Genomic DNA, 23,938 nt, shown 5'->3' on the forward strand with positions numbered 1-23,938 from the left:
TTTTCCTTCTCTTCCCACGCTCTGCATTCTGCCTGGGTCATTAGACTTTCTTTTATAGCATCTACTGTGTCTATGCTAATGAATCTCCAGTCCAGATTCCTCTTCTGAAACATAGATTTTTACAACCAAGTGCCTATGGAGAATTTCCATTTCAAGGACTCTCAGTATCTCTTTGTACCCCAAACCAATCTACTCCAACCCTCCTGGCATTTCAGTGAACATCACCACCATCCTCCCAGTTAAAAGCCAAGACCTAGAGGACAATCCCAGCTTCCCACCCTCATCCCTACATCTGAGTCCTGTTGCTTTTATCTCACAAGTAACCTTGGACTCCACTGACTCCCTCCTGACCCTTCCCCACTCTCATTCCGGCCTGGGCAGATGTTAACAGCTTCACATTGCACTGTTTCAGCCACAATCCCTTGTGCCAGGGCCAGAGCCCAGCGGATGGCACCCTGCCATGGGTCCTTGAAGAATCCGTATTTACAAAGGGTCTTGGCAGGGTTGATGGAAACTCACAAGGGATGGTGATGCCCCCTGGGGCTAGCAACAGGGGGAGCCTTAGGCGCCTGGACCTGAAGGGAGCTGTCACTACATATAACCCAGAGGAGAGAATACAAAGAGGGGAAAGGGTGGCCAGACAGGATCGGGGCTGCAGGAGGGGAGCAGGGGCTGCAGGAGGGGAGCAGAGCCTCCGCCCATCTGAGACCACAGCAGGGAGGGAGCTGGGGAACAGACAGCACAGTTTCCAACTCTGCCTCCCTCCCATCCCCTGCTCCTGCCCTCTGTGGTCTGGACTTATCTGCAAATCAGGAGGCAGAGAAGCCCTCTGCTGCAGTCCCCAAACTGTCAGCCTGCTGGAACACAGACCAGGATGGAGAGAGGCAGCAGGCAGGTTTGGAGTGACAAATGGAAAATATCCCACACACCCTCTCTGTTCCAGCTCCACACTGCAGCGAAAGCACCGTTCCTATAGCACAGATCTGATTATGCCATCCCTTCACTTAAAAGGTCTTCAGTGGCTCTTTACTGCCCCAGATGATGCTTGAACCGCTTAACACCATCCCTGCATTGTTGCTGCCTAAGTCTTGGGGCGGGCACCCATCAACACCCCCACTGCCCATGGTTCCCCTTAACCTGGCTGCTCTTCCTCTCTCTCTCCACTGCAGCCATTCCGGAATGATGGGCAATGCCCTCTTGGGGCACCCCCTCCTCACCCCCTTTCCCTGCCAACTTATTCCACCAATCAGTTCTCATTTTGGTTGTGGCCTCCTCCAGGCAGCCTTCCATCACCACCCAAGACGGGGTGGGGTGCCTCTCCCCTGACTCGTCTCTCTTCCCTATGGTAGCCCACTGTGCTCGTTTATCAGACACGATTGTCTTGATCTGTTTCACATCCACTTTTCCCGTAGACCTCAGCTGGTAAAGAATCCACCTGAAATGCAGGAGACCCTGGTTCAATTCCTGGCTTAGGAAGATCCACTGGACAAGGGATAGGCTACCCACTGCAGTATTCTTGGGCTTCCCTGGTGGCTCAGATGGTAAAGAATCTGCCTGCAATGCAGGACACCTGGGTTTGATCCCTGAGTTGGGAAGATCCCCTGGAGAAGGGAATGGCTACCCACTCCAGAATTCTGGCCTGGAGAATCCAATGGACAGAGGAGCCTGGTGGGCTACGGTCCATGGGGTCACAAAGAGTTGGACACGACTGACTCTCTTTCACTTTCTCCTGTAGACCAGAAACATATTGGAAGCAAAGACTGACAGCCCTAACATTTGCACAGTGCCTGGCACACAGGCACGCAATATATACTTGCTAAATCAATGAATGAATGCTTACAAAAATCCTGTGACATATTGGTGTTTGAGGCTAGAGATGTTTAGGGACTTGTCCGAAGTCACAAGGCTGCTCAAGATGAGGCCCCGATGAAAGAACCTATGAGTTCTAATTCTTGAATCTGTGGGTGGTACCCGCTCCACCTCCCCAGGCTGCCTGCCAAGGATGCCCCAGAGATGCCACAAGAAGGTGCTGTTGCTTTGTCTGACATGCCCAGAAGTCTAGGCTCCCCTGCAATGCAGACACGGGTCCCTCCTCCCTATAGAGCATATAAGATGTGTTCGTGGTCCTCGAGTTTCCTTCCTTTGCTGGCTTCTCCGGCAACAAGGTAATTGATGTGGGGAAACAGGGTCAGAGGATTACAGAAGGAAAGTCCTAGGGCCAGACGCTTTTGCTCAAAAGAGGACAGAGGTAGAGACACAGGCAGGAGACTGAGTTGCTGCAACTGGAATCCACCCCGGCCGATGCACCATCATGCCTCCCCAGCACTGGAAGGCTTCTCACACCAACCCATCCCATGGAAGAGCCCAGTCCCCACTGCAGCAGGTATACCTGCTCCAGATCTAATTCCTCAAAGCACACGAGGGCTGAAGTCCAGGGTTACAAGACAGCAGGGGGAACCCTGAGAAGCAAAGGCCTACTGTCTACTTGTGGGAGCAGTTATTGGATTCCTGCTCCCTTTCCCCACTCCCTACACTCTCTTCTTTCTTCCCACTGAAATGAAAGTGCTTAATAGAGCGATTGCAGGCTTTCATCCAAAGGAACAAACAGCTAGCAACCCTGGCTCTTGAAACACTAGTAGGAACGATGTCAACATGGGAGCCTCGGAGAAATTCTTCTTGGAGAGTACTTTAGTAAATAACACCGGGAGATGGTGAGGGTGCAGAGCGAACTGAAGTGAAGGTGCTTCTCTGTGAATGCTGAGAACCACGGCGCACCCAGCACTCTCCACTCGCCAAATGGGGGGCTCCAAGTCCTTTCGAAAAGCACCAAAGCCTCCCCGCACTCCGGTTAAAAGGAAAAGGGGTCATTATCTCCGTTTTATAAACAGGGCTGCAGAGAAAGGCACCAGTGCTTTGCCCTGGTCCATAGCAGTGAAGCCTGAGCCTTCCCCATCTCCCACCTGGGGAGGTCTTTCCCGGCCCAGACAGGGGGCACCTGGTCACTAGGCTTGGTCCCAAACACCCCACTTTCCCCAAGAAAACTCATGGGTGTCGGAGATCTCCAAAATGAGAGAGCAGAAAGAAACAGGTCCTGTTGGGTCGGAGGCACGGTGGAAAACATATTTAAAACTAAATGAAAGAACAGCAGCAGCAAAGGCTTGGGGCTCGGGCAGCTGAGTGGGGGCAGCTGCAGACACACGTGGCCCTCGGAGAGGGAGCTGCAAACTCGGGAGCTGCCTTCCTGCCTGGGGGATCTCCAAGGCGCTCGCAGATGGGAGCCCCTTTTGAAAAATAAAATTCTGAAGTAAATTGCGCTTGGGGCTTGAAAACACAGAGTGTCCTTAATGGAACAAGCCTGATGCTGCAGTAAATACCTTGCAAAGGGAGTCGGGTCTTATTCGGTGATGTCTCAAGGCCTGGTGGGTTCTGGCAGAGAAGGGAAAGTAGGATGGAGGGAAAGAGAAGGGGAGAGAGAAGCAGAGGCGGGGAGAGAGAGGAGGAGCGGGGGAGGAGGGATGGAGAAAGGACCACCAGAGAGCCGAAGGGAGGGAGGGGGGCGAAGGCCGGTGATAGGACGACGGGAATGCAGGGCAGCAGAAGCATTCGCTCCTCCCTGCTTCGACACTGAGGATGGCTTGACGCGGCCACGCTGCATCCCTGGACAGGACCAGCTCCCATCCACTGCCTTCCCCCCCACACTCACAGCCTCTGATAACACCTGGCCCCCGGCAGGCTTGGGGCTGGTCATGGCTTCCCACTCAGCCCCAGAGGTGCCGTCTCTAGCCCCCTGCCCGCACCTCAGTAAATAGCAGCCCTCCTGAAATCCTCTTCTGGTTAAGCTTTTTGAGAGGGTCGTGAGTTTCCTGCCCAGATCCTGGGTGGTGGGGCAGCAGCTACTGAGCTTGTCTGAGAGGTGACTCCTTTGCCTCTAAAACAAGGATGCTGACTCTAAGCGAGAAAGTTTGTTTCTAGGCAACAGTAGAATATGACGCCTATGGGGCATCTGCTATGTGCCTGGAGTTAGATTACAAATTCTACAGGCGTGAATTCCCTTTCTCGTTTACAACAAGCACCTTGCTCCCACGCTTTCTGAGAAGGATGAGGGCAGTGACTGACTTGCCCCCTATGGCCAGGGTCCAGCAGCCCTGAGCTACCCAACCTGGCAGCCTGGCTGGCCTGCGTAGACATGTGTTTGTCAGCTCACAGCTGGGGGAGAAGCATGGGTATGATACAGGCTTGGGCAACTATCTCCAGCTAAGATAAAGCCTGCGCTCTAACTTAGGAAAGAAGGCCACAAATGCCTGCTGGACCCAAGATACCTTCTTCGAGGCTGAATTATGGAAGCAGTGACAGATTTTATTTTCTTGGGATCCAAAATCACTGCAAATGGTAACATAGCCATAAAATGAAAGAACCTGTGTTCCTGGGAAGGAAAGCTATGACAAACTAGACAGTGTATTAAAAAGAAGAGACATCACTTTGCCGACAAAGGTGCTATAGTCAAAGCTATAGTTTTTCCAGTATTCATGTATGGATGTGAGAGTTGGACCATAAAGAAGGCTGAGAGCCAAAGAATTGATGCTTTCCAACTGTGGTGTTGGAGAAGACTCTTGACAGTCCCCTGAACAACAAGGAGATAAAACCAGTCAATCCTAAAGGAAATCAACCCTGAATATTCATTGGAAGAGTTGATGCTGAAGCTCCAATACTTTGGCCACCTGATGAGAAGAGCCAACTCATTGGAAAAGACCCTGATGCTGGGAAAGATTGAAGGCAGGAAGAAAAGGGAACGACAGAGGATGACATGGTTAGACAGTATCACAGACTCAATGGACATGAATCTGAGCAAAAAACTCCAGGTGACAGCGAAGGACACAGGAGCCTGGCATGCTACAGTCTATGGCGTTGCAAAGAGTCAGACACGACTTAGCAACTGAACAAAAATAACAACAACACTCATCTCGCTGGGTGAGGATTTCCTTTTGGGGGTGGTATTTCAATAAGCTTCAAGCTCTGGGGTCATAATCAGTCATCCTCACTCTCAACCATCAAAGTGTCTTAATCACTCATCATCACTGTGGAGGGTCCATCCAACCTCCAAAGGAAATCCAGCTCACTCTTGCCATTATGCCTTCTTCAGTGAGTACACAGTAAGGACTCACCGTGTGTCATCATTTTGGTTGCAGCTGTCTTCGTGGAAACAGGAGAACAGGAGAATTCGGAATGCAATTTTCCAAGATTATGGAAGTCCTGATCACCAGTGTGTGGGCTGACTCGTAACCAGACGGCTCTGAGCCTGGCGGTTTATTACTTCCATTTAGTCATCGTGATAGTTGTCTCATCAGCTTGATTAGGCTCCATGCTTACTTCTGTTTTCCCATCACCTCTATATTTGCTATTCTTTTCACTCTCAACATTGCTGCTATAACCGTAATACACTATGTCCAGCTTACAAAGGACAGTTCATCCTTCATGTGCGAACATATCTGATGATTTTTTCATCTAGCCTGTTATTCAGGGTTCTGTGATCACCTACTATGCTTCACGGTACTGTAAACACCGAGAATTTCTAGGGACTTCCCTGGTTGTCCAATGGTTAGACCACTGTGGTCTGTGCTTCCAACACCGTGGGTACAGGTCTGATCCCTGGTCAGGGAACTAAGATCCCACATGTCACACCATGCAGCCAAAAAATGAAAGAAAATTAACAAAAGCAGAGAAAATTATGGGATGTTTTGAAAGAGACCAATTCTGTTGTGAAACGTTTAATGTGTAGGGTTTTTCATCAGAGTTTTATGGAATGAACTGATGTACAGAAACACATTTCTGTTAATACTATTCTCTGTATTAACAGCATGTTAGTATTTACATGAATCTCATGAAATCAGGAATAATAACAATAGTTTATTTCATTCATCCAACAAATTTTATTATGCACCTACTATGTGCCAGTCACTGTTCTTAACATCAGGGATAAAACAGTGAGTGAAATGAAGACCCTAATCTCTTGGAGATTCTAATCTAGTAAAAGGAGGTGGAGAATGACCGTGGATACGACGTCAGGAAGTGACACACGCGAACGAGGAAAAATAAAGCAGAAGTAGGCAGAGACGGTCTGGGTGCTATATTAGCTAGCATGGTCAGGGAAGGCCTCCTGATAAAGCAAATGTATTGGGAATGTGGGTTTTTGAAGTCAAGAGTGTCCCAACTAATAGAACAGTCAGTGCAAAGGTTCTGAGACAGCAGAGGTTTGGCAGGTGAGAGGAAGGTGGAGGAGGTCAGTGTGGCTGCAGCAGAGTGGGGGAGGGGTGAGTGCTGGGAGATGAGATCAGAAAGATTGTCCAGAAGGCATATCACTCAGGGTCCCACCAACCATGGAGAGAACTCGGGATATGGTTCAGAGCGAGCTGGAAGTCTCCTTCGAAGGTTCTGCACAGATTCTGAGCAGAACATGATATACTCTAAGTTCCAGAAGACCCACTCTGACAGCTGTGTGGAGAATAAACAGATGTCAGTGTGGCCAGGGCAGAAACAAAGAGGTCAGTTGGGGCCCCTGCAATAGTCCAGGCAAGAACAGGTGAATCCTCTACTAGAACTGACATATTTGATGTTTGGCTTATACTCTCCTTACAGCCCTGGTGGCTCAGACGGCAAAGAATCCCCCTGCAATGCAGGAGACCCGGGTTCGATCCCTGGGTCAGGAAGATCCCCTAGAGAAGGAAATGGCAACCCACTCCAGTATTCTTGCCTGGAGAACTCCGTGACAGAGGAGCCTGGAGGGCTACAGTCCATAGCGTCTCAAAGAGTCAGACACAACCAAGCTACTTTCACTTTCACTTTTCTCCTTGACTTACCTAAGCTGGGATTTTTTTTCCTCCTTGGTGAATATGAAGTTTCCTACTCCATGGCTAACCCCACAATACAGATTTTCTTAAGTGGACATAACACTGACCAAAATTATGTGAACAATACAGTCTTTTCACCCCATTCATCCTAACTTGAAGAAAGAAATACAAGATTCCTTTTTTCTTTTCTCTGTATAAAAGTGCTCCTAGCAGTTGGTCTCAAATGTTTGAGGAATTGGTACAAGATGAGATTAGAAACCGAGAACTCTGCTTTATTAAATGCTCTTTTCTTCTAGTAAAATTGGGCTAATCACGTCCAAACTGCACGTGTCAGACTTTCACAAGTTATCCTTCAAAAGGAATGCGTGTGATGCTAATTTTCAGGGACTGGATCACATTCTGAATTGCAGTATCTGAAAGTTTTCAGTTCTATTAATAAAAGACTGTCACTGAATTTTCCCCTTGAAATTTGGTTCAAAGAAATGGAGAGAGCAAAATATTGCATTGTTACACACTGTATTATGTGTTCATAATATTCACTGCCCTTCTCTGCAGACCAGCTCCTACAGAACAATTATTCGTTCGTTCCTGTGAACATTGGGCTTGACCATTTGATTCCCTTCGGCCAATGAAATGTGAGAGACGGCACAGCCTTGCCATCTCGGCCAGGAGCCTTCAAAGCTGATGGGTTGTTTTGTCATCGCTCTTCCCTCCACGGTGAAGCTGCTGTGCTCCAGGCGATGCTGTTCCTTCAGCCGAGGTTCTGGGATAAAAACAACACAGGACGGAGTCCAGGTGGCCTGCAAACTGTAACTTAGGGCGGAAAGGACCTTGTCTTGTGACACAGAGTTGGGGTTTTTTGTTCCTGCAGCATTAACTAAACTTCAGCTGACTGATATATACCTGTATATATACCTGCATTTTACCCACTTCAAATAGATGAAGCCTTAGAGTAGAGTCTATCGTTTTCTTAAACATCATTGGCGGTCGTGGTTTAGTTGCTAAGTCGTGTCTGACTCTTACAAACCCATGGACTGTAACCCTCCAGGCGCCTCTGTCCAGGGGATTTCCCAAGCAAGAATACTGGAGTGGGTTGCCGTTTCCTTCTGCAGTGGGTCTTCCCAACCCAGGGATCGAACCCACATCTCCTGCATTGCAGGTGGATTCTTCACTGCTGAGCCACCAGGGGAGTCCTACAAATTGTTACAGCTTGATTTGGGGAAAAACGACCTGGAGAAAACTTTATTGGCATTTTGAAGATTTCTTAAAGAGATCACTCCATTCTCTCCAGTTTAGTTACATTTAGAAGAGCTTTGTAATCCAGAAAAAATCTCCAAGGTAAAATTTCATTTTGTGACCTTCCTCTTCAATATGTTAACTGGGAGACCAGGAATATAGACTATTGTCTCCTCCTCTTGAAAACAGCGAGAAGCTCAGTTTTGAATAAAGACCTGTAGACACCAGAAGGTGCTGAAGAAAGACATCTGGGATGCTGTGCAGCCAGTGGACGGGATACTACAAGTGGATGGACGGGTCTCTTGTACCCCAGCCTGCCCCGCAGATCCTGGGCTAATAGCGTATCATTTCAGAGAGTGCCCTGAAGTTTCTTAGTGATCTTCCTAAAGGCTGAGTGAATACATATCATATCCTTTGCAATTCCCCAGCTTAAAGGCCCCGGGTTACCTACGCACCGACAATAAAAATCTAAGCGCACTCCCACAACCTGCATCCACCGGCCCGCAGCCCAGCTCTCCCCCCACGACCGGCGCTGCTCTCGTTCGCTCTCTCTTCTCCCTCCCTACTGGCCTTTCAGTTCCCCAAACGCATAAAAATCTTCCCTGGATCACAGACTATGCCATCGCTGTTTCTTCTTCCTAGAACATTCCTGATTTTTCACTTGTTTTGATTTTCCAACGCATAAGAGACCCCGCCTGAATAGCTGGGGCTCCCCTGAGGAAGGGTGTTTCTAAGCATTACGTGCCCAGCGGCCCGCGTGCTTATCACCTCTCAGGACTGACAGCAAAGCAGAGAACAGGGTCAGGGGAAGCCCTCTCCACCACTGCTCAGGCTTTCTCAAAACCCTGCCTGCAGCTCGCCGCCACGCCCACTCCGAAGAGGCCTGAGCAGGGCCCCTGCAAACCACCTCCTGAGTCAGAGGCGCTAGCTCCAATTAACATCAGGAATACACCTCTTCGTTTCCCAATTTCTTTCCTCTTTGTTTCTTTACTGTCCCTTCCCAATTCAACTTCCCCCACGCTGCTGGCTAATACTGTCTATATCACCTAAGTGAGAGACCCCTAACCAGAAGGCAAATCTTTTTATGGCAGTGAGTATCTTCCTTTGCAGGAGCTTCCCAGGTGGCTCAGTGGTAAAGGATCCACCTGCCAGTGAAGAAGATGCAAGAGATCTAAGTTTCAATCCCTGGGTCAGGAAAATCCCCTCGAATAGGAAATGGCAACCCACTCCAGTATTCGTGCCTGAAAATCCCATGGGCAGAGGAGCACGGCAGGCTGGCTACAGTCCATGGGGTCGAAGAGACTCGGACACGACTGAGCACACACGCATCTTCCTTTGTAAGACGATGGACTCCTTCTTTAAGTGGCTGGAGTTGCCACCAGCCTCATCTCTCTTGCGTAACGAGTCTACCCTGAGGTGTGGCTCTTTTCAGTCATCCATGTGACTGCTGTCACTCTTTTGTTCCCTGAAACCTACATGGATCCTATTGTAAGGATCTTGGTTTCCTTTATTTCTGCAGGTCCTCACTCCAAGGGGGAAAAAAGATGAATTATTTTATTTCTTTCATTTAATTTTCTGGACACCTGGGGAAGCGTGCTTAGAGAAATCCAAACAGAAGAAGAAGAAAGAGTGCTGTTGAAAGACGGTAGGCCCCAATGCCTTTACTTGGCTTTAGAGGGAAGAAAAAGGTGCTTCAGTGGGCAGTGGGCCATTTGAAAAGACACATGAGGAATCTCTTTTTTCTGTGACGGTCTCCTTCACAGCCCATAACGCTTCTCTCTACATTTTGCAAGGGAGTATTCCATGAAGCAACATACATATGTATAGACACAACATGCACACACACACACACTCCCACATGTGTGCGAGCCCAAAGAATGTGGAAGGGCTTCTTCTGTGAGCTGGCAGCAAATCTCTACAGACAGAAGCACAGTGATGATGCCTGTAAGGGTCTGTGTAAATACTTCACTCCTGATTATTATCCAAAACTCAGGATGCCTTGTATTTTTTTTCTAAAATTTTCCCATCATCAGCATTATCTCTCTTTTATGTACTCTGAACCTTCCAGTTCATTAAAACAATATAAACAATATAAAAATAATACTGTTACTGACAACAGAAGATAATGGCATTCTGACCTCCTTGTTATGCTATAAGCCAGACACTACATGTGTCACATGAATCATTATCATTTAATTTTTAAAATAGTCCTCTGAGTTAGATACGAGATTGCTGCTGTTGCTGTTATTATTATTATCATTTCCAGATAAGCGAAGGCTTTGAGATTTAAATAACCTGGTGCTTGGGTTTCAAATCCCAGCCATCTGACCCCAGGACCCAAGCTCGTAGATGGAAACTGGCGTCGCCTCGCTATGGAAACCATGTGGCAGAACAGAAAGCGAAACAGCTGAAAATTCACCATTTAAGCAGTAAACCGCTTTTCCTAATAAAGCCAATCGTACCTAGCAGGCTCTCCCCTCTCATTGCAATACCGACCGGGACAATTTCACAAAGTTCTTGGCTCATTTCTGGGTTCCCCCGCAGCCACATTCCATCACTTGAACCCCTATCCGTAGGAGCAGTCTGTAAGTGGCTCAGCTCATAACAAAATCCTTTGGGTAATCCCCTAAAACTCACTGGCAGGAATCCAAGAAGGAAACTTCGTATATCAAATACCACTCTCAATGAAAAAATATTTTAGTAAGGACCTAGAATATTTATAGTAGGTGTGATTACCCCCCCTTCCCACTTACAAAAGTGATAGAAATTCTGGGTGAGATATCGCCACCAAGACAACATCTCCCCCTCAGTGCCGGGAACCGCAGAAATGCCGTGATATCGGAGCGCAACAGCACGGAAACAGCACGTCGGAAGAGACCTCATGAAATACTCGCCTGGAAAAAGGCAGTCTCTACACACACAAAGACGAGGCTTGAAGTCATTTATATGTGATATGCATACAGCAGGGAGCACAGAACTCAGCTCTAATACACTAGAGAAACAGAAATGCGTTGCTTGCGCGGAGTGCAATGCGACAGCCGGGCCGGGGATCAATGCTAACGCGGTCAGACACCTGCACCGTCAGCCGCGAGCTTCCCAGCAGGCGGAGGCTCCAGGCAACCTCCCGGAAAATGTGACAAATAGCCGGGCCGCCCACCCTGGGACATACCTGGGTAAGGGGACGTGACTCTGACTAGTAAGCATATTAATTATTTCCAAGGCCCAGCCAATCACTCTTGGGGTTTCTGTAGCACAGCGTCCAGGTCAGTGCTGAGCTCTGCAGGAAGAGGAGTGGGAGCAGAGGGAATGTTCCCTCCAGCAGCCACCCCTCACGGCTTCTTGTTGTTGTTCAGTTGCTAAGTTGCGTCCAACTCTTTGTGACTCCATGGACTGCAGCACGTCAGGCTTCCCTGTCCTTCACCATCTCCCAGAGTTTGCTCAGATTCATGCCCACTGAGTTAGTGATGCCATCCAACCATCTCACCCTCTGTCGTCCCCTTCTCCTTTTGCCTTCAATCTTTCCCAGCTTCAGGCTCTTTTTCAGTGAGTCAGTTCTTCAAATCAGGAGCTTCAGCTTCCCTGGTGGCTCAGTGGTGAAGAACCCGCCCGCCAGTGCAGGAGATGTAGGTTCGATCACCTGGAGAAGGAAATGGCAACCCACTCTAGTATTCTTTCCCAGGAAATCCATGGAAAGGGGAGACTGGTGGGCTACAGTCCATGGGGATGCAAAAGAGTCAGACACAACCAAGTGACTAAACAACCTCAATATCACAGGCACAAGTAAATGATGTCCAAAACTGGGCTGAAAATGGAGGAATCCAGTCATTCCCTTGAAGGGTTCCCCAAACATACATTCATCACCACAGTTTTCCCAGCACCAAAACTTCATCCCTCTTGCCCCAGGCAGTTTCTTTCCTTTTCCTCCACCCCAAGTGAGTCCGCCTCTTTGCTGTTTGTTCTCTAGCATAGGGCTGCCTGTTCCTCCCTCCTGGCCTCTGGAAATGCTTTCTCCCAGCCTGGAATGCTCTTAACACCCATCCCCACCCTCACATCCCAGCCCTTCTCCAGAGTCCATCAGACCCTGGAACCTGCTTGATTGTCCTCATCCTACTCACTCAGGTGGGTGAGAGCTGGGCTGTGGGAGATGAACCGTAATTAGGATGAAAGGGCGCTCGGTCATCTTCTGGACGCTTGTCTTAAAGACTGGCAAACCTGCGTTGAATGCAAGGATGCTCGATGAGGGACCAAGGAGTGTAAGAATCCCCACCATCTGTCCAGATAGAGCTTGGAGCCTCTCCACCTCTGGACCATTCCAGGGCCTGGCAGGATGACAAAGATCCTGAGAAGAGAGTGGGAGCACAACACAGAAAGATGAGGAGAGCAGAGAAAGTGGGGACTCAACTGAGGCTGCTCTAAGTCAGTTAAAGGGCTACCAATGGGGAAAGGCTTCCCTGAGAGCTCAGTTGGTAAAGAATCCGCCTGCAATGCAGGAGACCCTGGTTCGATTCCTGGGTCAGGAAGATCTGCTGGAGAAGGGATAGGCTACCCACTCCAGTATTCTTGGGCTTCCCTGGTGGCTCAGCTGGTAAAGAATCCGCCCACAATGCAGAAGACCTGGGTTCCATCCCTTGGTTGGCAAGATTCCCTGGAAAAGGGAAAGGCTACCCACTCCAGTTTTCTGGCCTAGAGAATTCCATGGACCATATAGTCCATGGGGTCACAAAGAGTCAGACACGACTGAGTGACTTTCACTTCACTTCCACTTCCAATGGGGAAAGCAGAGAACTGTTTGACACCTTCTAGAAAGCTGTGTGTCTGAGTCCATGGATCAGCAAGATTATTTTCTTGCTTCCTATATGCTCTTTTGGGCTTCCCAGGTGGCGCTAGTGGTAAAGAACCTGTCTGCCAATGCAGGAGACGTTAAGAGACATGGGTTCGAGCTCTGGGTCAGGAAGATCCCTTGGAGGAGGGCACGGCAACTCACTCCAGTATTCTTGCCTAGAGAATTCCATGGACAGAGGAGCCTGAAGGGCTAAGGTTCACAGGGTCACAAAGAGTCTGACACAACTGAATTGACTTAGCCCATGCACGTGTGTGGTCTTTGAGATATGGTAAAATAACAGCAGAGTTCCAGAACATGCTCAGCTACACCAGCATCCTTGACCCGACCTGGTTGCATACCTTCCCAGGGTTCACTATCGGTCCTGCTCACATGCTGTGCTGAGTCGCTCAGTCATGTCTGACTCTTTGTGACCCCATGGACTGCAGTCCACCCGGCTCCTCTGTCCATGGGGATTCTCCAGGCAAGAATACTGGAACGGGTTGCCTTTTCCTATTCCAGGGTATCTTCCCGACCCAGGGATCAAATCTGCGTCTCCTGCATCTACCGTCAGAGCCACCAGGGAAGGCCCTGCTCATATTTGCCCTTAAATAAAGACTTGTTGCTTGCTGCATACGTGTGTACCTGTTCTTCCCAGTGAAGTTCTAAGTTCTCACCATGAATTTCTTGTATCCCACAGCCTGGAACTTGCACATATGCTCAATTAATATAATTATATAATCTCTAATAAGACATAGTTTTGTAGTTTCTTCCTCCATTACTGTATTATGTAAAAACAGCAAGGTGGATTTTCAGGGTGGAATTTGAGGGGAGAGATAGGGAGCTTGAAATAACACAATTTTATTACCGTTTATTACAGAGTTCTGGAAGGCAGAGTGGCTCTGACTGGGCTAAAACCAAGGTGTGGGAACGGCTGCACTCCTGGAATCTCTAGGGGAGAATCTGGTTCCCGGTCCTTTCCAGCTCTTAAGGCTGCCCCCTTCCCTTTGCTTATGGCCACTTTCTCCATCTTCCAAGCCAGCAACAGAGCTTTCTCAAATCTCTATCTAATCTGACTCACGTATAAGGATCCATGTATATGGGTCACACCTGGATAATCTAGGATAATCTCCCCATTTCAAATCCTTAACTTAATTACATCCACAAAGCCCCTTCTGTCATATTCACAGGTTCCAGGCATTAGGACAGACATCTCTGGGAGAAGGGAGGGTCATTATTCTGCCTACCGCAGTGGAGGAGCTATTATTACTCCCAGACCTGAAGGGGAAGAAAAAGGGATGAGTTCCCAAACCAAGAATGAGGTATGGCAGTGCATGCATGCTCAGCCGTGTCCGACTCTTTGCAACCCCATAGACTGTAGCCCACCAGTCTCCTCTGTCCATGGAATTTTCCAGGAAAGAATATTGGAGCAGGTTGCCATTTCCTACTCCAGGGTATCTTCCCAACCCAGGGATCAAATCTGCGTCTCCAGATGGATTCTTTATCACTGAGACACCTGGTATGCTGGTGGGGAGGTCTCAATGGGGCTCTGTGGTGGTGATAAATACCAGACCTCAATCCCTTCCTCCTTGGCAGAATGCTTTTGATATGGTCTCATATAAAGTAGAAGCCCTACAGTATACATACAAACTTAACTTTAGGGGTCTTGGGTGGAGAGAGAAGCCCACCGCGTGGAAAGAGATGACCCTCTAACAGAGTAGGAAAGAAAGTGTCCAGACTCGGGAGCCAGACTGCCTGGATTCAAATCCCAGAGTCACCATTTACTGACTAGGTGACTTCAGGCAAACCATGTCAGCCCTTTGCGTCCCCATCAGCCAAACAGCCATGATGATGAGAACACCAAGCTCACAGGGTGATTGTGAGAATCTATTGGGACGGTATTTGTGGAGCTCTTGGCATGGCTCATAGTGAGTGCGACTGTTATTCTTGTTTGCTGCTGCTGCTGCTGCTAAGTCACTTCAGTCGTGTCTGACTCTGTGTGACCCCATAGACGGAAGCCTACCTGGCTCCCCCGTCCCTGGGATTCTCCAGGCAAGAACACTGGAGTGGGTTGCCATTTCCTTCTCCAATGTGTGAAAGTGGAAAGTGAAAAGTGAAAGTGAAGTCGCTCAGTCGTGTCCGACCCTTAGCAACCCTACAGACTGCAGCCTACCAGGCTCCTCCATCCATGGGATTTTCTAGGCAAGACTACTGGAGTGGCTTGCCATTGCCTTCTCCGTATTCTTGTTTAAGAGGTTACAAATGGATGTCAGTGAGAAGCCTCACCATGCTTCAGACAGAGAAAACAAAAGTGGTTTCAAAGTGAAGGTATGAGGTCAAGCATTCAGAACCCCAGGTCCTGCTTTTCAGACAACCTGTTTCTCACACTGGGCAACTCGATGAGGACTTCCTCCAGGGTGCAGAGAAAGCAGGATTTATATATTTCACATGCACACGTGGAAAAGCCAGCTAGTGCTCAAAATATACCTGTTGAATTAAAGCAACAGCTCTGCGATGGATTTAAAATATGTTTAGAAAGTCTTCGATGCACCTCCCTCCAAGAACTGAAGGCTGCTTCTCTTCTTCTGTGGTACTGGCTGGATTTAGACTGTCTAATGAACTGAATACTGTCCATGAGTTTCTCCATGGACAGATTTTTTTTCGTGGGCACCAAAATCATTGTAGATGGTGACTGCAGCCATGAAACTGAAAGACTCTTGTTCTTTGGAAGGAAAGCTATGACAAACCTAGAGAGCGCATTAAAAAGCAGAGACATCACTTTGCCAACAAAGCTATGGTTTTTCCAGCAGTCATGTACAGATGTGATGGTTGGTCCATAAAGATGGCTGAGTGCAGAAGAATTGAGGCTTTAAAATTGTGGTGCTGGAGAAGATTTTTGAGAGTCCCTTGGATGGCCCAAAGAAAGGCAATGCCAAAGAATGCTCAAACTACCACACAATTGCACCCATCTCACATACTAGTAAAGTAATGCTCAAAATTCTCCAAGCCAGGCTTCAACAATATGTGAACCATGAACTTCCAGATGTTCAAGCTGGTTTTAGAAAAGGCAGAGGAACCACAGATCAAATTGCTAACATTTGCTGGATCACTGAAAAAGCAAGAGAGTTCCAGAAAAACATCTATTTCTGCTTTACTGACTATGCTAAAGCCTTTGACTATGTGGATGACAATAAACTGTGGAAAATTCTGAAAGAGATGGGAGTACCAGACCACCTGATCTGCCTCTTGAGAAACCTGTATGAAGGTCAGGAAGCAACAGTTAGAACTGGACATGGAACAACAGACTGGTTCCAGATAGGAAAAGGAGTACGTCAAGGCTGTATACTGTCACCCTGCTTATTTAACTTATATGAAGGGTACATCATGAGAAACGCTGAGCTGGAGGAAGCACAAGATGGAATCAAGATTGCCGGGAGAAATATCAATAACCTCAGATATGCAGATGACACCACCCTTATGGCAGAAAGTGAAGAACTAAAGAGCCTCTTGATGAAAGTGAAAGAGGAGAGTGAAAAGGTTGGCTTAAAGCTCAACATTCAGAAAACTAAGATCATGGCATCTGGTCCCATCACTTCATCGGAAATAGATAGGGAAACAGTGTCAGACTTTATTTTGGGGGGGGCTCCAAAATCACTGCAGATGGTGACTGCAGCCATGAAATTAAAAGACGTTTACTCCGTGGAAGAAAAGTTATGATCAACCTAGACAGCATATTAAAAAGCAGAGACATTACTTTTCCAACAAAGGTCCGTCTAGTTGAGGCTATGGTTTTTCCAGTAGTCATGTATGGATGTGAGAGTTGGACTATAAAGAAAGCTGAGCACCAAAGAATTGATGCTTTTGAACTGTAGTGTTGGAGAAGACTCTTGAGAGTCCCTTGGACTGCAAGGAGATCCAACCAGTCCATTCTAAAGGAAATCAGTCCTGAATATTCATTGGAAGGACTGATGTTGAAGCTCAAACTCCAATACTTTGGCCACCTGATGGGAAGAGCTGATTCATTTGAAAAGACCCTGATGCTGGGAAAGATTGAAGGCAGGAGGAAAGGGGGACAACAGAAGATGAGATGGTTGGATGGTATCACCAACTCGATGGACGGGAGTTTGAGTGAACTCCCAGAGTTAGTGATAGACAGGGAAGCCTGGTGTACTGCTGTCCATGGGGTCAGAAAGAGTCGGACACAACTGAGAGACTGAACTGAACTGAATTGGATGCAAAGAGCTCAAACCAGCTAATCCTAAAGGATATCAACCCTGAATTTCACTGAAAACTCCAATATTTTGACCACCTGATGCAAAGAGCTGACTCACTGGAAAAGACCCTGATGCTGGGAAAGATTGAGGGCAGGAGGAGAAGGGGACAGCAGAGGATGAGATGGTTAGATAGCATCACCGACTCACTGGAGATGAATTTGAGCAAACTCCAGGAGACAGCAGAGGACAGGGGCACCTGGCATGCTGCAGTCCATGGGGTAGCAAAGAGTCGGACACAACTGAGTGACTAAGCACACACCCACTAACTTAATAAGACCTGAGTGTCATTCTCTGGCAATGTCTCACACACACGCGCCCTCAAACTTAACCAAGGACTGCTGTTCATTCATTCAGCATTAATTAATTACTAACAACTAATTAATAATGAGCATACCAGGCACCGATCTTCACTGATGAAAAGACATGGCCTGTGCCCTCAAGAACCTTCAGGAAAATCACATCACGTCATCATGGACCACTGCTGTGGAACGGCATTCCAAGACCCCTGCAGGAGGGTGGGGAGACCGTGTGGGCTTTCAAAAAGGGAGAGTGTTTGTGCAGACTGAATGTTAACTTTTGAAAAGGAGTTTTATAACAATTTCAGGACCCCCTACCCTGGCCCTGAGTGGAAAACCAGGAGAACACAGAGCATGGTATTTCTGATCTGCAGAATTACACGACGCCTGGCGGAGTACTCAAGTTCAACAAAAGCACCAGATAATAACATCCATAATCCAGGACGTCAACATGAGCCCCAAATACCCGCTTCATTCCTGTGAAAGGCTGAAGCCAAGGGCTCAGTGCTGGGCAGGGAGGACACACAGACATCTTTTCCTGGACAAGCTTTGTTCCAGGTCAGCCTGAAAGGTACACAACGCTGCCCCAGCTCAGAGGCCGGTGGAACCCACATCACAGGTGGAATTATCTATCAGTAAGAGACTTCCAGAGTGTTTACTCACTTGCCAGATTTATTTATCAGGTATGGGATTGAGAGGATTTCCCGACAGGATATGTAGAGATTAGTGTGCAGCAGAAATGCTTTTTCAACAAACCTGTCTGCTAATCAGGTCCTACTTTTCTCATTCTAGCAGAACGGTGCTTGTTGCCCTTCGCTGGCATTTCTGGCAAGAGCAAACATCCATGCTGACAAACAAAGCCAGCGGAAACATGGACATCTCTCTCATGCTGAAGGGCAGCCATCATTTTTTCCAAGCCCACGGGCACATTTAAATATTTTGTTAGAGCCACACGTTTAAGATCAAACAACCTCAGGTCTCCTTGAGCCCACAACACCTGAATGAGAAGGAAAAATATTTTCCCCTCGCTGCCTGGTCCACCTGGAGTCATCATGAGATGATTTCCAGAAGCGTCTCAAGCCCACGCTGGGTCTAACGAATGTGTTCGTTAAGAATGTGCCGTGTCGGAGCTTAAAAACGCAGCTGAAGGCTCATGGGTCTCTCGAAGGGCAAGTGGAGAGTGGGGACAAGTCCACTCCAGCAAGCTTCTTATACAATTTCTCTCACTGCCTCTCCAGTGAGGCCAAAGCAAGCAGATGAAAAGAAAAAATCACCTCCTCATCTGGACTGTTCCAAGCCAAACATCTGGATGTTACATAATGAGCCATTGGGGTCATTTTTCTTGCTTTTCTTTGCTCGCTTTTTAAAAATAGGTTTAACAATTAAATCTGGTTTTTGCACTCTAAATTTCATATATTTTCCATAAGCTCTTTGAGCAGACTGGTCTTGATTATTCTTTTCCATTAAAAACCCACACAGTAATACCCAGAATGGAAACCTCTAAAATAAATCAGAGGTTACCACGAGGTAACTTCTGACCTTTCCTCAGTGATTTCAGATGTCCATTCCTCACAGGCAAATGGCTCAGGACAGGAAGGAAGATGCCAATGTGCCAACCGTCATAGATGCCAATGACCTCCATGCTGAAGAAAACTGGCTTTCTGCACAGTGGCTCAGGTTTATACAAAGGGGAACGATACCAGCAAATCAGGGAGTTTCTTCTTGTTTAGTTCAGTTCAGTTCAACTCTGTCGCTCAGTTGTATTCCCTTTGCGACCCAATGGACTGCAGCACTCCAGACTTCCCTGTCCATCACCAACTCCCGGAGCTTACTCAAACTCACGTCCATCTCATCAGTGATGTCACCTAACCATCTCAGCCTCTGTCGTCCCCTTCTCCTCCCACCTTCAATCTTTCCTAGTAGCAGGGTCTTTCTAATGAGTTGGTTCTTCACATCAGGTGGCCAAAGTATTGGAGTTTCAGCTTCAGCATCAGTCCTTCAAATGAATATTCAGGACTGATTTCCTTTAGGATGGACTGGCTGGACCTCCCTGCAGTCCAAGGGACTCTCAAGAGTCCTCTCCAACAGTTCAAAAGCATCAATTCTTCGGCGCTCAGCTTTCTTTATAGTCCAACTCTCACATCCATACATGACTACTGGAAAAACCATAGCTTTGACTGTTTAGTTCCTTACAATTTCTCAAAGCACTCTGAGACAGGACAATGGGCTAAAATGTGCTGTCAGGTCACAGCTGACCATAAGGTTGCAAGTCCATGGTCAAACACAAGGTGTGGTGGTGAGCAGGGAGTTCCCTGGTTCTCGTTCCCCTATCCTTTCTAATTAAAAAAACTACTGGCCTAAAAGATAAAGACCTATCTGCCCATAAGACATCCCTCTCTAGTTACATCTCCTGTGGTTCTACTAAATAAACTCTGCTCCCAAGAGACACTCTACTCAAGGAGGCCGAGTAAATCTCAAATTTTTCTATTCTGTCGATTTCCTGCAACCTTGCATACCAGCTCATCTGCAACTGGGACACCCTTTTTAATTCTACTCAAATAGAAAATTTCCCAGGGCTTCCCTGGTGGTTCGGTGACAAAGAATCCGCCGCCAGTGCAGGAAACATGGATTTCCTTCATCAATCTTCCTGATTTGGGAAGACCCCCAATGCTGTGAGGCAACTAAGCCCATGCACCACAACTACTGACCCTGTGCTCTAGAGCCCGGGAGCCGCAACTACTGAGCCAGCGCATTCTAGAGCCTGTGCTCTGCAGCAAGAGGAGCCACGGCAATGAGAAGCCTGCACACGACTCGAGGGTAGACCCTGCTTGCCCAGCTAGAGGAAAGCCCACTCGCAGCGACGAAGACCCAACACAGCCAAAAATAAATTAATTAAAACTTAAAAAAAAAAAAATTTCCCCAACATACAAGGCTCCTTATGAGCCCAACACACTCATTTTGCACCTTACTTACTTGGTGTGACAGGGAAAGAACTAAAAGATGCAGTCTCTGTTCTCACATTTCATAATCCAGTTGTACAGAAAGAATATAAATGAAAGTCGGGAATAAGGTGATGAGCATGATTAGAATATATATATATATTTAGAAAAACAACCTGTACTTCCCAATGAGTTGCACTCTGCCCGTATTCCTCAGAGTATATGCTCTCCAGTAAGGCTGCCAGGTCTCACCTCTTTGGAGAATTTTATCTTCTGGAATTACATTTAGATCCAGTGTTCAAGTCACAGAAGCAAACCAGCCTCATTCAGCGTTCAAGTCACAGAAGCAAACCAGACTGATCCAGACACTGAAGTCTGGAGTGTATCCTATTTCCCTTTAGCAAAAATGGTTTCTCTTACCTTGATGGCTGGCTTTTTCACTGGACTCCAGATGACTTCTGGATGGTTCCAAGCACCATATTCACCTTCAAAAACAGCTGTCAGCATTGAAAGTCTGAACAGATGTGCCTCAGGTTCTGAAGGCGATTCCTCAGACGATGCCCCCATCTTTTCTTAGGGCACTGGCACCTCCACAGCCATAACCAGACTCCTGGGAACACGACGGAGCAGAGAGGCCCCTAGAGCTGGCCCAGTCAAGGAGGGTTCTTAGACCAGAACAGGCAGAGCCGAGCCTTGAAGTAGAGTGAGGTTTGGTCAAGAATAGGAATAAAGACTCAGAGATGGGGAGGCACTTGGGTTCTACACCTAGACTCTGAAGTCCAGATTCAAATCCTGGTTCTGCCGTTTACTAACTGTGGACCTTGCACTATTTCCTTAACTTCTCCAGACCTCAGGCTCCTCTTCTATGAAACAGGGTCAATAAGACTATCTCTCAAGGCTGCTGTTGAGGATTAAACGAGTGAATACAGGTAAAACACTAAAGATGATATAAATGTTTTCTGTGGTCAGTATTATCAGTCACCAATATTAAAAATTTTAGTCCAATCAAAATTAAAAACCTGTCTCTTTCATTTAAATCAGCACTTTTTCTCCTTCCACCAATTAGAAGCTGGGGATTTATGCTTAGGAAAATGACTTGATCAGAGTTTCTCTCTTCCTCTCAGACCCTCCAATCACTGGCTGGTGGCTCAGGTCTCTCCAGGCCAAAGAACAAAGTTCTTCAAGGAGGGCTTGGGGATTACTGGAGTTCAGGCAGACGTACAGATGTTGGCCCTTTCCCTTGTGGGGTCCTTCCATGGGTTTTTCTGATGGCTGGAAGTCCCCTCCCAAGGGTTCTGCTGGTGGGCCACCCTTCCCCAACAGGTTCCCAATGTTGACTGTGCCCCTCCCCTGCCTGGGGAGGTAGATCCACTTTGCCAACAGGAAGACGGGCCCGCGTCTTGTGTGCCTTGCCAACTCTTTCTCTCGCCACTGTAAACAGTCTCTACTCTGAAGTCACCTTGGTCCCCGCGGCCCCCCGCCCCCAACTCCAGAAGACATCGGCAAAACTCTCCGTGTAGTTCTCTGAAGCCCTGCTCCCCTATTTTAAGGGAGGTGGGAAAGCATAACAGGTGAACATTTTTCTAAAAAATGCTCCCTACTGGCCTTTCCTGAGTCTTTAGCCTCCTGTCACACAGCCTGGAGGTGAGAGATGGCCTTATCTGTCCAGCACTAGTGCAGAGATGACCTGCACCTCACTGAAGACCGCAGGTGGCATTTAGTCGGCACATATGTTGTTCCATGTTTGAGCATGGAAGAAACCCCAACATCTGTGAACAGGAGTTCCTCCTCTGTAGTCCTGTCACAGGTGGACCGTTGCTAGGCTGGAGCAGACTAGCAACATTGTGGGAAATTCCCTGGAGGACAGCGTAGGGAGCCCAAGGGAAGGGCTTGACGACTGGGGCATGGAACCTGGGCTGGGTGGTATAGACAATGGGAAGCCAAGGGGGTGTTTCTCCCTCCTTTCTCCATAAGTGGGAATGTGCAGCCCAGCCTTCTTGCCTTCGCCTCCTCTGGCCTCTCTCTTTCCCAGACAGCCCTCAGAACAACCAAAAAAGAGTGGGAAGCATGTGCTTGTGTGTGTGTGTGTGTGTGTGTAAGAGTGGGAAGCATGTGCTTGTGTGTGTGTGTGTGTGTAAGAGTGGGAAGCATGTGCTTGTGTGTGTGTGTAAGAGTGGGAAGCATGTGCTTGTGTGTGTGTGTAAGAGTGGGAAGCATGTGCTTGTGTGTGTGTGTGTTTAAGAGTGGGAAGCATGTGCTTGTGTGTGTGTGTAAGAGTGGGAAGCATGTGCTTGTGTGTGTGTGTGTTTAAGAGTGGGAAGCATGTGCTTGTGTGTGTGTGTGTAAGAGTGGGAAGCACGTGCTTGTGTGTGTGTGTGTAAGAGTGGGAAGCACGTGCTTGTGTGTGTGTGTGTAAGAGTGGGAAGCACGTGCTTGTGTGTGTGTGTAAGAGTGATAAGCACGTGAAGCACGTGCTTGTGTGTGTGTATGTAAGAGTGGGAAGCATGTGCTTGTGTGTGTGTGTAAGAGTGGGAAGCATGTGCTTGTGTGTGTGTGTGTAAGAGTGGGAAGCATGTGCTTGTGTGTGTGTGTGTGTGTGTGTGTGTAAGAGTGGGAAGCATGTGCTTGTGTGTGTGTGTGTGTGTTGGGGGGAGGGCGGGGTTAGACTCCCCCCCGCCGTAGAGGGCATGACCCCAGCCACAAGCCAAGGAGGAAACTGAACGAAGGGGGTAAATAAAATTCCAGTGAGCAGGGAGAAAAGTCGACCCTCCAACCTGCGCACACGGAATGAGGACGCCCGGCGCCTGCAGCGGGGTCAGACGAGGTCAGAGGAGCTTCTCTCTCTCTGCGTCTGGAATTAAGGGCAGCCCAGGACAAGCCTCGGGACCAGGACGTTCCCGGGACGTTCTCCACTGGAGCGGGTTAGGATTCCAGGACTCGGGTGCGGGGAGAGATCCTCCGAAACGGTGGTGGTGAAGACCTTTTACCAAAAAAAAGGAGGCTGCAGATTGCTTCGGGGGAGGAGGGGGAAAGAGGCGGTGTTCTCAAAAAGACAGACAGTAATTGTCCAAGTGTTTGTCTCTTTCCGAATGGATTCCCAGAATGGCCCTCAAAGGAAAAAAACAAAACAAAACACTGCTGAAAACGTCAACATACCTGCTGTAGTTACAGGCCCCAAGTTCCGATTCCCTGAGTTGGGACAAAGACGCCAGCGGGGCGTGCCTCTCTCCCAGGGGAACCCGCAGATCCGAGGGGCGCGGCCAGCTGGCCCCGGGGGGGACCCAGGTCCGGGTGTGTCTATACGTTCATTAAAACTCTGGCAGGAGCGAAGTGCGGACTCCGGGCGCCCGGCGCGGCGCGTGCGGCCCCCGGGCCGGGACACCCGCAGCGCGGCACTGCCACCTTGTGGGCGCCGCGCGGAGCCCAACCGTCTGCAGGGGCGGGCGGCCGGGAGCTGGGCCCGGCGCGGCCCACGCCGCCCGCGCAGGAGCGCGCGCCGAGCCGAGCCGCGGGAGCCCGCGGGGGCGGG

The 23,938-nt window shown here is 48.4% G+C and overlaps 1 long non-coding RNA gene across 2 annotated transcripts; it reads right to left on the reverse strand.

Moving 5' to 3' along the window:
- Positions 1-934: 934 nt before the first annotated feature.
- Positions 935-23,880, reverse strand: LOC129543478 (uncharacterized). 2 transcript variants are annotated; one of them, XR_016036022.1, is made up of 5 exons: positions 23,566-23,880; positions 20,830-21,101; positions 12,197-12,420; positions 11,251-11,718; positions 935-6,489 (listed from the first exon to the last, which is right to left on the reverse strand). It is a non-coding gene; the product is annotated as an uncharacterized LOC129543478 (long non-coding RNA). The 2 variants fall into 2 exon arrangements; XR_008683293.2 differs by lacking the exon at positions 935-6,489 and having other exon boundaries at positions 6,525-11,718.
- Positions 23,881-23,938: the final 58 nt, after the last annotated feature.

The sequence above is a fragment of the Moschus berezovskii genome, chromosome 23 (assembly GCF_049115385.1).
Source record: "Moschus berezovskii isolate FMDL1 chromosome 23, NW_MosBer_1.0, whole genome shotgun sequence".
Lineage (NCBI taxonomy): Eukaryota > Metazoa > Chordata > Mammalia > Artiodactyla > Moschidae > Moschus > Moschus berezovskii.